The 14,600-nt window shown below is 45.2% G+C and overlaps 1 protein-coding gene and 1 long non-coding RNA gene across 9 annotated transcripts in view; one reads left to right on the forward strand and one right to left on the reverse strand.

The window, feature by feature from the left end:
• LOC141572237 (uncharacterized) overlaps positions 1 to 8,489 on the reverse strand; it is a 156,119-nt gene extending 147,630 nt beyond the window's left edge. For both annotated transcript variants that reach the window (XR_012497521.1, XR_012497520.1), the window contains exon 1: positions 8,413 to 8,489. This is a non-coding gene — a long non-coding RNA (uncharacterized LOC141572237). The remainder of the gene's footprint in view (positions 1 to 8,412) is intronic.
• TEAD1 (TEA domain transcription factor 1) overlaps positions 8,025 to 14,600 on the forward strand; it is a 254,546-nt gene continuing 247,970 nt past the window's right edge. For 6 of the 7 annotated variants that reach the window (XM_074336011.1, XM_074336012.1, XM_074336015.1 and 3 more), the window contains exon 1: positions 8,025 to 8,440. The gene's annotated coding sequence lies outside the window, so the exon portion shown is untranslated. Of the gene's footprint in view, positions 8,441 to 9,030; positions 9,175 to 14,600 lie in introns of those variants that run through there. The other variant, XM_019729376.2, reaches the window with a different exon arrangement.

Raw genomic sequence — 14,600 nt, forward strand, 5'->3', positions numbered from 1 at the left:
TTGTCCCAGGCGAGGCCTAGGCTCAATGGGTTCAGGGCAGCAGACAAGGTGTCATGCAGGGTCTCTGGTCCCACTCCTGGGCTATTTCATTAAGCGCGTCTTCTGTGTTACGATGCAACGTGGTGAGGAACATCCAGCCCACACGGCCAGCTGTCCCCTTCACCTCTTCCGGCAACCGCTCAGCCAGAACCTGCAGGGCCCTCTCCACGCTGGCTGGAGAGCCATCATGTCCTCGCACCGCTCTTCGGGGGTCCAGCTCCCGAGAACAGTGGCCACCGGGCACCACACACTGTGTGGGGGCCACACGTCCTCCTGACCAGAGTCAGACTCTATTCCTACCTGGCCGGAATCCTGCTCGCCGTGCCAGGCGTCCAATTGGGTGGTGGCCTCGGGGTCAGATGCTCACAACTCTAGGAGCCCACGGCAGCAGCAGACCGTCACCAAAAGGAAGGTGACGCCTGCCACGGCCAACAGGGTGGCGTGCCACCCGGAGGCTTCAGAGGACCACCAGTTCACCAAGGGGTCATGTTTCTCCCAGGCAGATTGCGTTTCCTGCTCCCAGCACTGCTCTCCATGGCCTTCCTGAAACTGAGCGCCCATAAGCACAAGCTGCTCCACCACCTTTCAGAGAGTTTTGGCCGACACCACACCCTGCTCACTGCGCCATGTGTCATGCAGGGACTCTCGTCCTGCTCCCTGCACAAGAATGCAAGATATGGCGAGGCCAAAAAGAAACACCAACAGAGCCATGGATGGGGGATTCATACCCCTATATTCTCGCTGGCAGCTGGGTTGGAGATACAGGGAGCAGGAGCCACACTACCCACAACCTGCCGTCCGCTTCTCTGCCAACCAACCAACCAACCAACCAACCAACCAATCAACTTACCCCTAGCGTAGCCACCGCAGTCATATTAGTGGCTAATGGCTAACCGGTAACATCTGATGGCCAACTAGTCCCAGCTGATGGCCATCTGATTACAGCTGAAGGCCATCTAATAACCGAGCCAGCACCTTTCCATGTGAGGCCGAGAGCCTGGAAACTGCTCTCTGAGACTCTGTCCCTACAAAAGGAGTGGCCCGGTTGGGAGAGTGATGGTGATTATTTAAAGTGAGGTTGATAGCTCACAGGGTAGATGGAGTAAAGGCAGAGGGCTGATGAGAGAGCAGAGGAAAATCCACACCCAGAAGCCCATCTCCTACGGATGAGTTGGAGCTCCATTTGGGGTGGATAAATTCCTCCAGCTCGTTGGTTTCTCTTCCCCCATGGCCTTGGAATTCTCTGGGTTAGGCTTACCTACGTTCTCTAGCAACACGGCCCAACAGAATGTTCTGTGATCATACATTCTGTGTTTGCACTTCCCAGTATAGTAGCCACTGGCTACATGATGGCTTTTGAGCACTTGAAATGTGGCTAATGTGATTGAGGAACTGAATTAAAAAATTTTTTAAATGTATTTAATTGTAATTAACTTAAATAGCCACACGTAACTAATGGTCCCGTCACTGGACAGAGCAGCTATTGAATGGCCCCTTTCTCCTTAGTGAGGAAGGAGATAAGACCTTCCACAGGAGTGGAGGGATGCATGCGGTCAGATAGAAGATTTTGCTCTTTATTGAGAGGCACTAGTTTTCCCAGTGAGGACTCTGGTTGATCCTCCCAAGGGGAAGCTTGTTTCAGAAACTCCACATTTTCTTCTTTTTGCTCATGATAAACACACTCACAAGGATCAATTATTTTGGAAAACAATTTTTCATAACTATATTCTGAATGTTTTCTTCCCTTAGGGATAGTCCTGTCCATAAATCCATATACCAGGGAAGTCAAATCAGCTATCCCTGGGCTTCTTGATGAGGAAATGTGGAAACACTGGAGACTGTTTACTCAGGTCAAAGTAGCTTCTGCGCCTGTTTTTGTGGTCATGAGTCTGGAGTCCTAGAAATAGTTCTGATTTAATATCAGAGAGACCTCGATTCAAATTTTGGTCCTTGGGGAAGTTATCCAACCATTTCACTTCCATATCTATAAAATGGAAAGAATGATACTTAAACAGGCTGTTGCAGGCGTTACATATAATTAACTTATTCATATTTATTTCACACTGATTGCCAGCTAATGTGCTAGATACTAGGAATAAAATGGCAGGCAATGCAGATATGATTCTTGTTGCATCAGCTTATGTTCTAGTATGTGAAGCTATGCATTAGTCAAATAATCACAGAAGTATGTACTATATAGTTATATACTATACCTTTATAATATAACTGTTATGTAAAATTTAAGATTTTGATAGGTCCAGGAAAGGATAATATAAGTGATGTGATTTTTAAAACACGTTTGCAGATTTTTTTGACACTCTCCCTCCAAAAAGTAGAATCTAATTCCCCTGCCATTGGATAGGGGCCAGAATTAGTGACTCACTTCTAACAAACAGATATGGTAGAAATAATGCTATGTGGCTTCTGAAGCTAGTTCATAAAATGAGTAATTATTTTTTCCCTCTCCTTGTTCCTTTTCCTCTCCCCTCCCTCTTCCTTTGCCCCTCCCCTCCCTTCCTCCGTCTCCTCCCCTCCCTTCTTTCTCAATGCTTGGCTTTGAATTCAAGTCACCATGTTTTAAAGAAGCTCAAGCCCAAGAACTATGGAGAGGTACATGTATAAAGAAACTGAGTCCTCTGACAAAAAACCAGCACCAACCTGCCGGCCATCTGAGTGAACAGTCTTGAAGCAGGAACTCTAGTCCCAGGCAAACCTTCAGTAACTGCATTCCTGGCTGATATCTGACTACAATCTTCAGGTAACTGCATTCCCACTGACATCTGACTACAATCTCATGACAGACCACAAGCCACAACCACCCAGCTAAGCCATTCCCAAACACCTGACCCACAGCAATCATGAGAGATAATGCCTGATTATTACTGTTTAAGACATTACATTCTGGAGATATTTGTTATCAAGTATTAGATAACTAATACAATAGGAAACCATGTGATAAAAGCCTGGGGATCAGGAAAAACTGACTTGATGAAATAACATTTGAGTTAATAACAGGAGGAGGGGAATGAATTAGATAAAGAGGAGGGAAAAGCATTCCAGGGATCTGTACTAACAGACACAAGGGCCCTGTGGGAAGACGATAAATCTGAGGAACTGAAAGTTACCCAGTGGGCTAGGACACCCTATCAGGAGGAAGAGATACTAGATGCCTGGGAAGGTAGGGAGGGGTCGGCTCATGCAGGACCTTAGATTGACTTTCCCCAAATTTGGTAGAACACTCTGGAAGGGTAGTCAGCCGGTAGGGATGTATCAAGTTTGACATCTAGGTTTCTGGTGCTTTCCCGAGAAATGGGAAACACCTGATGAGGACCATATTCATAGTGGAAGATCATAGTTTTGTACAGGTTGTTTGACATATTTTTGAGCTATCCAGATGCTGTTGTCAGGCATGAAATTAAATATATACATCTGGCGTTCTAAGGAGAGATATGGATTGCATGTGCATGTTTGAAGCAACAGCAAACAAATAAGTAATTGAAACCAAAGGAGTGAATTAGCTAGAATCTGCTGGAGACTGGATAGCAAGTGAGAACAGAAAAAAACCTAGGATCCAGACTATAAGATTTAACAGCTAGCTAGAGTAGAATGGGTCAAAGAAAAAGGAGATAGAGCAGCCACAGAAGTAGGAGAAAAATGAAAAAAATGTGCCAGGAGAGAAGATTGTTTCAGGGAGGGGATGGTCAACGATGTTGAACAATCCAAGATGGCATGGATGAAAGGCCTACTGAGCTAGCTACACTGAGTCAGGAAGGCTAGACCGACGCCTGTTTTGATGGAATAAGTAATGGAGGCAGAAGCCCAATTGAAGAGGGTCAAGGAGTAGTGGGAAGTAAAAAAAAATGGAGGTAATGAGGCCAGACAATCCCTTTCAGAAAATTTAGCTGTGAAACGGAGGAGAGAGGACAGTAGGGGATAAGGTTAGAACAATAAAAGGTTACTTTTGCTGTTTTTCAGATGAGGGAGAGACTCGTGTATGTTTAAATGCTAATGGAAAAGATCCAGTATAGAGTGAAGTTGAAGGTCTGGAAGAGAGGGTAGAATGTATAATAAAAGGATTATAAGAATATGAGAGGGGATAGGATTCAGAACCAGTCAAGCCCTGGACACATGGGAGGCGTCTGAATATGGGCGGCTCTCTTTTTTATTTTTAATGTTTAAAAATTGTGAAATACAATAGATATGTAAAAAAGAATGCTTAAGACAAATGCATAGCATACTGAATACCTGTATGATCAGACAAAAATATAACACTGCCAGCACTCCAAAAGCCCTCTCTCCCGTTTCCCTTTCTTGTCACGACACTCTATGCCTAGTGACAACCACTACCCCAGATTTATTGGTAATTACTTCATGTTCTCCCATCTAGTTTTTTTCCCCTTCATTCTAGTTTTGCTACCTAAATATACATCCCTAAACAATGCTGTTAAATCTTGCTTATTTTTGAACTTTGTATAAACACAACTATACTTCATGGATTCTTTTATTTCATGCTTCTTTGACTCAATATTATATTTTTAGGATTCATCCATGTTGTTGTATGTAGCTATATACTGCATTCATTTTCAACCCTGTATAGTATTCCACTGTATGATTGTATCACAATTCATTTACCCTTTGTGCCATTAATGGGCATTTAGGTTGTTTCTTGTTTGGGGTTATTACAAAAAGTCCCAGAGAACATTCTTGTACATGTGTCCTGGTGCACATGTACATGAGTTTCTCTTGGCTGTATTCCGTTTCCCAAATTTGGTAGAACACTCTGGAAGTGTAATCATTATGGAGTATGCAGTGAGTATGCGTTATCTTCAACTTCACTAGCTAACACCAAACTTTTCCAGGTTGTACCAATTTACACTCCTATAAGAAGAGGTGCTAGATTTCCTTAGGGGATGAAATAAATTGTATCATTATTATTAATACATCTTTACTTTTTCTTTTTTACAAAGCATTAGCTTCTTGAGCCAGATGCTTCTTTAGGATAAGTTCTAACCCACTGGCTCTCCTTCTAGCTTAAGGCAGACTCACAGTTTCTATCGCAGTGATTTGTTACAATTAAGTGCATCATTGTTTCCTTAATGTGTTACAAGTTAGTTTCTTCCTTGGTAATACTTGGTAAACTCTCTTGTATCATTAGTGATACAAGTAACCATTAGGGTAGGCCCCTCAGATAGTTGATCTTTTGTATTCAGTGTAGTACTGCATTTGGTTGGTTGAGTGGAAGGTTAAGAGCATGATATCTGGAGCTGGACTGCCTGGGTTTGAATTGTCACTCTACTTTTTAGCTGCATGATCCTAAACAAATTATTTCTGGTCCTCTCTGGTCTTCAGCTTGCTCATCTATAAAATGAGAGGAATTATAGAGTACCTACCTCATAAGGGGGACTATGAGGGTTAAATATATGGAAAGTACTTAGAACAGTGCCTGGTATTCTATTGCTTTGATATATATCCATTTCAATTTGGGGGCAATAGAGGTCAATGGTTATGAACATGGGCTAAAGACAGAAGGAATTCAGGTCCTGGTTCTACTCTCCTGACTCTGTGACTATGGGCAAGTCAGGTAACTTCCCTACACCTCAGTTCCTCTCCTGATAAATTGGACTAATAATGGCTACCTTGTACAGGTGCCATAGGATTCACTGAGATGGCAAATGCAAAATGCCAAGTGCTGCGTACGGGTATAGTACAAGATAGCTGCTGTCATTTCAGCATGTGGCAGCTAGTGTTCTGCTCTTAGATGCTGGGTGAATAGCTCCTGGGCCCTAAACCCTTAGGTCCTATGCACTGAACTATGGGTGGCTGAGGAGAGTGAAAATATGTGGAAGATAGGGAGGAGAGAACACGAGAGTTACTCCCATTTATCTGTAGGTCCCGGAGCAGTGTGTGCTTAGCTGAATGAGACCCAGTACACTTTCTATGGTCTCACATACGGGGCATCCCAGTACACTGGTAACGAACATAAGGCAAGTAGTGTGTCTGGCGGACGGAGCTTTGAGGGCTCCAGGGAGGAAGTATCTAGTTGAGTAGTCTTCCTGGAAGAAAAGGTTTTTAAGATGAGTCTGAAAAAATATGCACATAGATGGGAGAAACTGAAGAAAATACTGGTCAGGAAGTCACAGCACATCTTGAAGAGCTTTGAATCCCAGGCCAAGGTATTTTTCCATGATTCAGTAAGGAATGGGAGAACTTGTATTACCAGGTGGCTGTGAGATGGGAGCTAGAATCTGAAAGGTACCCTAGTGCAACGGGCCAATAAATAGTGGTTTAGAAACCCTATTGTTTGGCTGGCACTGCCACCAGACTCTATCAGGTGCTTTTAAAAGATGATATTTGGAGGGAGACATGCCTCCTACAGTTTTAATGCCCAAATTAATTATGCGTTTACACATTTCCAAAAATCAATGCTAAGGTGGCTGGGGTCATTATTGTGAATCTCATTGTATCACCTTATTACTGCATGCAAACTAGAGATAAAATGCATTAGTATCTCACCGTGGTGGTAGATACCCACACAGGTGAGAAAATTGTATAGACCTAAATACAGGTACATACAAATAAGTACAAGTAAGAATGGGGAAATGTCAGATCCGTGGGTTGTATCAATGTCAACATCCTGATTGTGATTTTATATTACAGTTTTGGAAGACATTACCATTGGGGAGAACTGGGCAAACTGAACAATTTCTCTGTATTATTTTTTACAACTGCATGGGAATCAATTTTTTCAACAAAAATTTCAATTAAAAAATGACATAGAAAAAGTTATGTTTTGTAGAAAGTGAGTCACAACCCCCTTCCCCAGTTATATGAATGTAGGAGATTCCTGGGGCCCATAAATTTGGTGGTGTTATTTATCCTGAGGCTCCACTGGACAGAAGAGCAAAGTGCCAGCCCGGGCTATTTTGATCTAACTGAAATCGCAGATTACAATTACCTTCAACTTTGGACAGTTTTGTCACAGTGGGTCAACTTTACCCAGCTGTTTTTTGATTTACCCACTGGCTCTACTATGTTACTTTTGGGTCACTACCTCCAAAGATAGCATTAAAATAATTAAATCTCTTATTATTGAAGTTTATCCAGAGAGAGAAAGAAGAAGGAGGAAGAGGAGGAGAAGGAGAAAAGGAAGGAAGGATGGAAGGAAGGGTGGGAGGGAGGGAAAGGTGTGAAGTTGCTCGATGTAGCACTTTAAAATTAGGGCGTTTTTACCTGACCCATTACTTTAGAAAAGTACAACCCACAGCGATGAGTGAACTTAATTTCTCGAGTGACTTGGAGAAGACCGTGCTAACAGGGCAGGGTTATTACAAACTCTGTAATTATGCCTTCTCTGCTATCCAACAATAGGACCGACTTCGACTTGAAAGAGAGCCCTGAACTTTTATAAAGTGAAAGAAAAGAGGGGAAGAAATGGCTGGCTGGGAATCCGGCCCCGGGAAGGCGTCCACCGCGCTGGAGAACCACCACCTGAATTTCCAGAAAAGAAACTTCTCTTTCCCAGACTTGCAGATTTCCGCGAGACCAGGACCGCTCTAAGCGGCCGCCCGAGCTTCCGCGTCCTGGAGGAGGGAAACTGAGGCAGCTCCAGCCTCGGCGCCCGCCCCAAGGAGGGAACCCAAGTTTCCAGAGATCTCCGCGCGGGCGCAGACACCTCCAAGCCGCCCTCCTCCCGTCCGCCCCGCCCAGCTCCGGACAAAGCCGGGAGCCCGCGCCGGGAGGGGGCAGGGCGGCTCCCGCGCGCGCCCCGCTCCTCCGTGGGCGCGAGACTCCGCCCTGACGCCCCTCGGGGGGGAGCCCGCGCCCCAACAGCGAGGCGGCCCAGGCGGGCCCGCCCCGAATCCCCATGACGTCACCGGCGGCGGCAGGCCCCGCCCCCGGCCCCAGGCGGCAGGCCGCATGACGTCACCGAGGCCCCACCCCTCCGGAGCGAGTTCGGTCCTGGCGTTCATTTCATTCCTGTCCTCATTCCGAACATTCTTAGCATCGCTCGCGCCGCGCCGCGCCGCCCGAGCCGAGCCGAGCCTCTGCAGCCGCCGCCGCGGCCCCGCCGCCCGCCGCGGGCGCCCACCAAGCACTTTGCAGACTCGCTTCCACCCTGCGGGCCAGTCCGCGCGGCGGGGCCCGGTCCCGGGGCGGCCGCGTCCGGGGACAGGCCATGCAGTGAAGCCCCCCCACCCCGTCCACCTTTGCCCGGAGCCGCGGGCAGCAGCCCAGTGCGCCCAACCGGCCCCGGGGCAGGAGCGGTGCTAAGCAGGGGTGGGGTGGCCCAGCCCGGGGACCGAGAGCTGGGGAGGGAGCCGGGCACCGAGCTGCGGGCGGGGAAAGCGGCGCCGAAGTTTGCCTCGGACTCACCGGGCGCTGCGGCTGCTCCCTTCGCGAGGTAAGTTGGCGCGCGGGGCTGATGCTGGGTGCGTGGGGCGCACGGGGCGACCCGCTCGGGCCGCTCTTTCTCTCGGGGCTCTGCTTTGTGTGCGGCCGGCGGACGGGCGGGCACGCGGAGGGCCGGGGCTGGGCCCCCGCGCCCGCCTCCCGCGTCCCCTTCAAGGTGAGAGGCCAGGCGCCGCCGCGCGAGTTGCCGGGACGCCAAGTTGGGCCGCGCGCTGCGGAGCTCGCGCGGCAACAGGCGGCCCCCGCCAGCGGCCCTGGAGGCGCCGGGCCGGCCGCGCCGCGCCCCCCGCGCCCCCCTCTCCCGCCCGCACGCGCGCACACCCTCACATCCTCGGGCCGTTTTCACGTTTTTCTCGGAGAAGTCAGAAGTTCGGAGCGAGCGCGGGCGGGGAGAGCCGCCGGCGCCGCCTTGGAGCCCGAAGCCGGCCCGATTTCCCCCCTCCCTACAGAGCCTTCCCGTCCGCCCCAGGCGTCGAAGCCCCCCAAGGCCGGCCCGGGGTCTGCTCCGACTTGTGCTGCTGGCGGGGTTTCGCTCCTTCTTAAAGATGAAAGCAGGCACGGTTGTCTTTGCCGCTTCTCCAGGACTGTTGCTGCCTCCGCCGCTGCTTCATTGCACATTCAAGTGGAAAATTTTCAGGAGTCAGCAGAAACATTGTGTCCAAAAAAGACTGAGTCGCAGTTACCACCAAACCCTGGAGGAGACTCTCCCTGGAAAACTTCCCTTCGGTAGGAAATACTGGGGGATTTGTTTGTTTATTGGAAGAGAAATGATCCCCAAGGACGGGAGAAAAATCAGGGTGCACTTCTAGTCTTTGTTCGTAGCAGCAACACTTGTTTTCAAAAGTCCAGAGGCCCGCTTTAAAGAAAGTTCAACTTCTATGAGTTTCCTTTAAAAAAAAAAAATGTATTTTTTTACAAACTGAAGCAACATTTTAAATGAGTTGAAAACAATGGAGAGCTCATAACCTCCCTGATTCTCCCACGAAAAGAAATAAAATCCAGATCATAATTTTCTTTGCTTTTTAATTCTTTCTTTTTAAAGATTTATTTAAAGTTAAATGGTGTCACTGTATAAAAATATTTATGAAACAATGAAATACCAGCCACCAGCATTTCTCAGAAGGCTTGTTAACTTCTCAGAAGCAAGTGGCTGCCTGTGATTTGCAGAAATGAAAATTGACCTCAGTAAGTCCTGGAAACTTAGAGACAGATGATATTGCAGGAGCAGGTAATGTAAAAAAGCCGTGTTTTAAAAACAGTACCTTGGAGGAAGCCTAGATCTCGGGACAGAAAAGTCTGCAAAATCTATCATTTCAAAATAGTGTTTAAAAATATTTAAAATGCTGCAGATATGGCAAAGGAGCAGAACAGATCAGTTCAGGACACCTCTATGTTTCTTCCTCCTCACCTTTCACTATGATTGTTTCTGGAAGTTTAGGTGGTCTGATCACTTGTGGTGTGCTGGGTACCTGCAGGTGGACACCTGAGTAGACAGATTCCCTTCAGGAAAATGTGATCTCCTTGCATTGTCAAAACAGGGAGTGGACTCCTTTTCTGCAACCTGCCACGGATCTTGCTTGTGTCTTATTCCGAGGAGGGGGGGGGTAAGGGGGGGACTTCTCTTCTAGGGGACTCTGAAGAAGTGGTTGGGGAACAGACCTCAGGCTGTGCCTTTTATTATTGGGTTTGTGCCCTTTTGTAAATAACAGGATCTTTGGGCCCAAACACATCTGAATGCTTATAAGGGCCAGACTTACATCCAACTTTGGTAAGAATCTTTCCTCTTAAGGAGGAAATAGTAGAACTAATTACAAAGTGACTCAGGAAAGACAAATGGATTAGTTGAACCTTTGTCAACAGTGAGGTTTTGAATTGTTGATTACTTTTTCGGGGGAAAGGCTTATTTTTCTAATCTCACTATTTCCATAAATGGTCACAGATATTTTTGTTTAGCATTTCTTTATATGCACAACTGTGTTGAACTCTCAGGTTTCTGGTTTTAAGCAGAGTTTACCATTTTATTTGTTGTTAGTATAAAAAAATGAACTGATAAGCTGTATCCATTACTGGTGCTTGCTGATGGTATAAAAGTGCCAATGTAGACCATTTTATTTTTACTTTAATGATAAGTATTATTTGATCCACAGTTTTAGGGGCATATTGGAATACCTTTTCTTTCTTTCTTTTTCTCTTTTTACAAGTTTGAAACAAAACCAATGTGGCACTTTGCCTTAACAGTGAGAGTAAAAAAAATATTAGAGGAAAGAATCTTTGTTTAGAGTCCTCCTCTGTGTGATTTTTTATAAAGTAACAAATAGACCTCCATCCAGAGAATATGCCTGAAAGATTATTAGAGTTTTTCCTTCTTTTCCTAAAACATAAACCAGGACTCACCACGACACATACTTAATGAAATTTAATTTAAAGAGGGAGGGCAATCTAGCTTAGTTTGAACCAGATTGAAATGAATTTCTCACGGAGAGCTGCTTCCTTGCATTGTGGTTCAATGTGTCTGGGCCCCAGCAGCAAACTAATTACACAGAAGGGAGGGTCGGGGAGGGTCCAGCCTGGGGGAAGTCCGCTTCCTTCTCCCTTCCCCTCTTTTCTACCCCTCTTTTGATTTATACAGCAAGAATTATATATTCATACACTCGCTTTGGGGGCCGGCATCCTTTTTACATAGAGAAAGGACAAGCAAGTCATAAGGAAAAACAATGTTCTGTGTTTTTGCTGCTTGAGCTTCAGTCATTTATAAACAATTTTGTATTTTGTTGACTCTGACAATACAGAACAGCAAATACGTATAAGAGGGCATTTCTTAATGGGAAAATTTGGGGAGGATGTACTTGAAGTCATCTGTCATCTGCGTCTAGATCATATTTGTTGTCACATTTTCAGTAGAAGAGTATGTAACAGGAACAGTTAGAGAATGTAGATCCCAGTTGGAGATAGGCCTTTGAAGACACGAGTTGTGCCATTAACAATATTTGAAGAATCCTTGCTTCAGAAAAGGATTGATATCTCATACATGGCAGTTGTACAAGAGCCTGCACATCTGTAGGATTACTCTTCTCTAATCTCTTGTGTTATTATGTGTTAATTGTGAGCATAATTATACTGCCTGCAAATGAAAATTGTGTTTCATCACCCAAAAGGTTGGTGTAAATAACTGCATGTATGACCTAGGGTATGTAAAACAACCGTGTTCCCGTACAGACAGTAGGTGGATAACACTTCTAAGCTTGTTTAGGCACTCTGTCTTGTTCCCAATAAAACAATTGCAAAAGGAGAAAACAAATATATTGCTGAGTGAAATCTGTGCTTAGAGGTTGGATCTGTTTCATGATAAAACTTTTGGGGCCTGTTTTCTCCAAAGATTGAAGAATGCTGGCCAGAGCAAGTGTCCAGCTTTTTCTGTAGAACTGCAGGGAAATCAGAGCCCACCTTTCTGCTGATAACATTGAGGGCATGACAGCTTCCCCTTTGGAGTTTAGTGACTGGAACAGCAGAGTGCTAATTTCCTACTTCTGAACTCGGCTGGAAAAGTATATTGTAAGCGTTTTGCCCTTTGACAAACTTAGGCTATTGGGGACTGACGGATGGCTGGAATAATCTTTTATAGTTGCATGATGCTTTTTCTTACTTTATCTGTAGAAGCCACAGATTACCCCGTGGGATTTAAATTGGATCCCAAATCATGTTTGAGCGATATCAGTGATATATTTTATTCTTTCATATTCACAAAGGTTGATAAAAATCAAGTAATTCAGGTTCATCCTAAGCACTTATGTTTTAGGGTTAGACCCTCTTGCATTGTAGTTACTGGATACTTCTGAAATCAGGAAGGTTCAGTGCCTTCCCTCTTCTGGGACAGTTTCTGGAATGCTAGAATATTTGGATCTAAATATCTGGAGTGTTTTTGTGTGGGTTTTTATCTTGTTTTATTTCAAAGCTGTGAACTATTGAGAGTCCTTAGTCTGTAACATACTCATCACCAGCTTCCTTGACCCCCTATCCTGTATTTGAACTCACAGTTGAAAGTCAGCCATTTCTTCAGATACATTTGGGCTTCGTAGTGGTACAGAATACGAGAATTTCAAAATGTGTGTTTTTATTTTACTCGAAGCCAATGGGATGCCCTGAAGGGTAGGTTTTCAGGACGGAGTTCCTTACAGAGTGGCTCATGCTCAGCTCTTAGGTTCTCCTTTTGTCCACTGGCTTTTTGCATGGTTGGGAAGAGTCTCAAAAAAATAGTTTCCATAGTCTGGGAGTCCTGGCTAACTGTGAAACCACTGGTCTCTCTTCTGATTGGATATGGGGGTGGGGGGGTTCCTAAGAGGCTGTCTTTCCCACTTTTATGGCAGGCCAAGGCAAGGCTCCATGCTCATTGTGTTACGGAGCCCTTTCTACTCCCCCAGTTGTTTCAAATCAGTATTTACTACCCTGATGCAATGCTTTCTGCCTTTTTTTCACATTAATTTTTAAGGCTCTGTCCTAGGATTTCATTAGCAGTTTTAGTTTAAGGGACAGTGCCCAGCATTGGGAAATGGGTTTAAAAGAAAATGTCAGCTCACTGATGAACAAGTTAAGCTGTTGTTTCCAGTGGGAAATCCTGGTTGCTTTTAGGCATTTGACAGGTTTAGCTGTATTTGTATATTGACTGGGAATATATAGCCATGATGAGTTCTGTTGTTTTTACTGATATATAAACTGAAAAACTGCTCCTAATGGTGGGAAATGTTAATTATGTGAGAACATATTGAACTTATATTCTCTGGCATGAACTTAAAAAAAAAAAAAGCATGAACTGCGCTGCTTTTTTATAGGCACAGCTTTCTAATTATCATAATTCAGTTCAGCTCCACTCTTGGATGGAGTTCAAGTGCAATCTCAATTTAACTTGAAAGGAGGTTGGTTTTTTTTTTGAGAATGTATAAGAAAATTTGAAAAGTTCATCCAAGAATGTTGTCTGCTTAGGTGTGGGTAATTTTGGGGATGAAATGAGTGCCTTCATGCCATAGTTAACTCGATCTGAATATTAGGGAAAAGACTTGTATTTTTATTTTTTTTGCATTGCACCTATCCAAACCTGCATCTTGTGCATTTTTGCATAACCAGATGTTATGTGTTGCTGAGTTCTCTTTGAAAACCCATGTCTTTTCCATAATAGTAAAGTTAAAAAAAAAAAAAAGAATATTTCATTACCATCAATGATGTCTCTGCAAAGATAGGAACCTTTTTAGAGAGAGTAGAAAGTAGAAAGAAATGCAGAAATCTTATGAATTCATGTGACAAAAATCACTATTAATCTTGTGTACCAACCGAGCCTTTAGAAGGTAATTTCCTTATCTGGGCGTCTTTACACCTTGACTTGATGGCATTTTGTGAAGGGACTTGTCTTTGGCAGCCTTCATTCCAGTGCCCAGTGTCCTTTAAATTTCCTATGACCTTAGTGTCTTTTCAAAGAAAAAAAGTTAATGAAGCCCAGGCGCCAAATCCTCTGTGGAATCAGTTTTAATTGGAAGAAAGAACAACTTAGCTGGACCTTCCGACTTCCGTCTGGTCTCACTTCTACTGCTCGAATGCAAAGGGAGCCCACGGAAACCAAATGACTTCATTTGCTCTGGCACTTCAGAGCCGAATTCACTTCCATGGTGGTGAAATAAAAGGAGCCAAGTGTTTTAAATAGCCACTCCCCGAGGCCCGCCCGCCTGAGTGTTTTGAGAAAAGCGCATTGTCTGCTAGCAGCTCTAGCTGGGAGCCTGCCTGGCTCGCCCTCCCCCACCAGGCAGCTCCGATTCTGAAGTTGACATCTGGTTTTCTCTCTGTTCACCTGATATATACCCGTATATGCGCACACATGGGTTGTGCATGCGTGTGTCCTCCAGGTAACGCGTATTTTTGACCTTGAATGCGTATGTGTGTGTGTCAAGTCTCTACTGGAACAGGGGGAGGCACAAAGCTGATAGCACAAAATAAAAGGTAAACACAGTAGCCCTCCTGCATGCCGCTGCTGCTGGGTTTCTGTCCAGTGGTGCTTTCTGGGTAGGCGTGCCTATTGTGGCAGCAACAGGCGGCAGAAGTTGGAGCACCATATGGCGGATGTGGGCCTCAGATAAGCTGTCTGGTAATTTAGCTTATCAATAGCATTT

The sequence above is a fragment of the Rhinolophus sinicus genome, linkage group LG06 (genome assembly GCF_036562045.2).
Source record: "Rhinolophus sinicus isolate RSC01 linkage group LG06, ASM3656204v1, whole genome shotgun sequence".
NCBI lineage: Eukaryota > Metazoa > Chordata > Mammalia > Chiroptera > Rhinolophidae > Rhinolophus > Rhinolophus sinicus.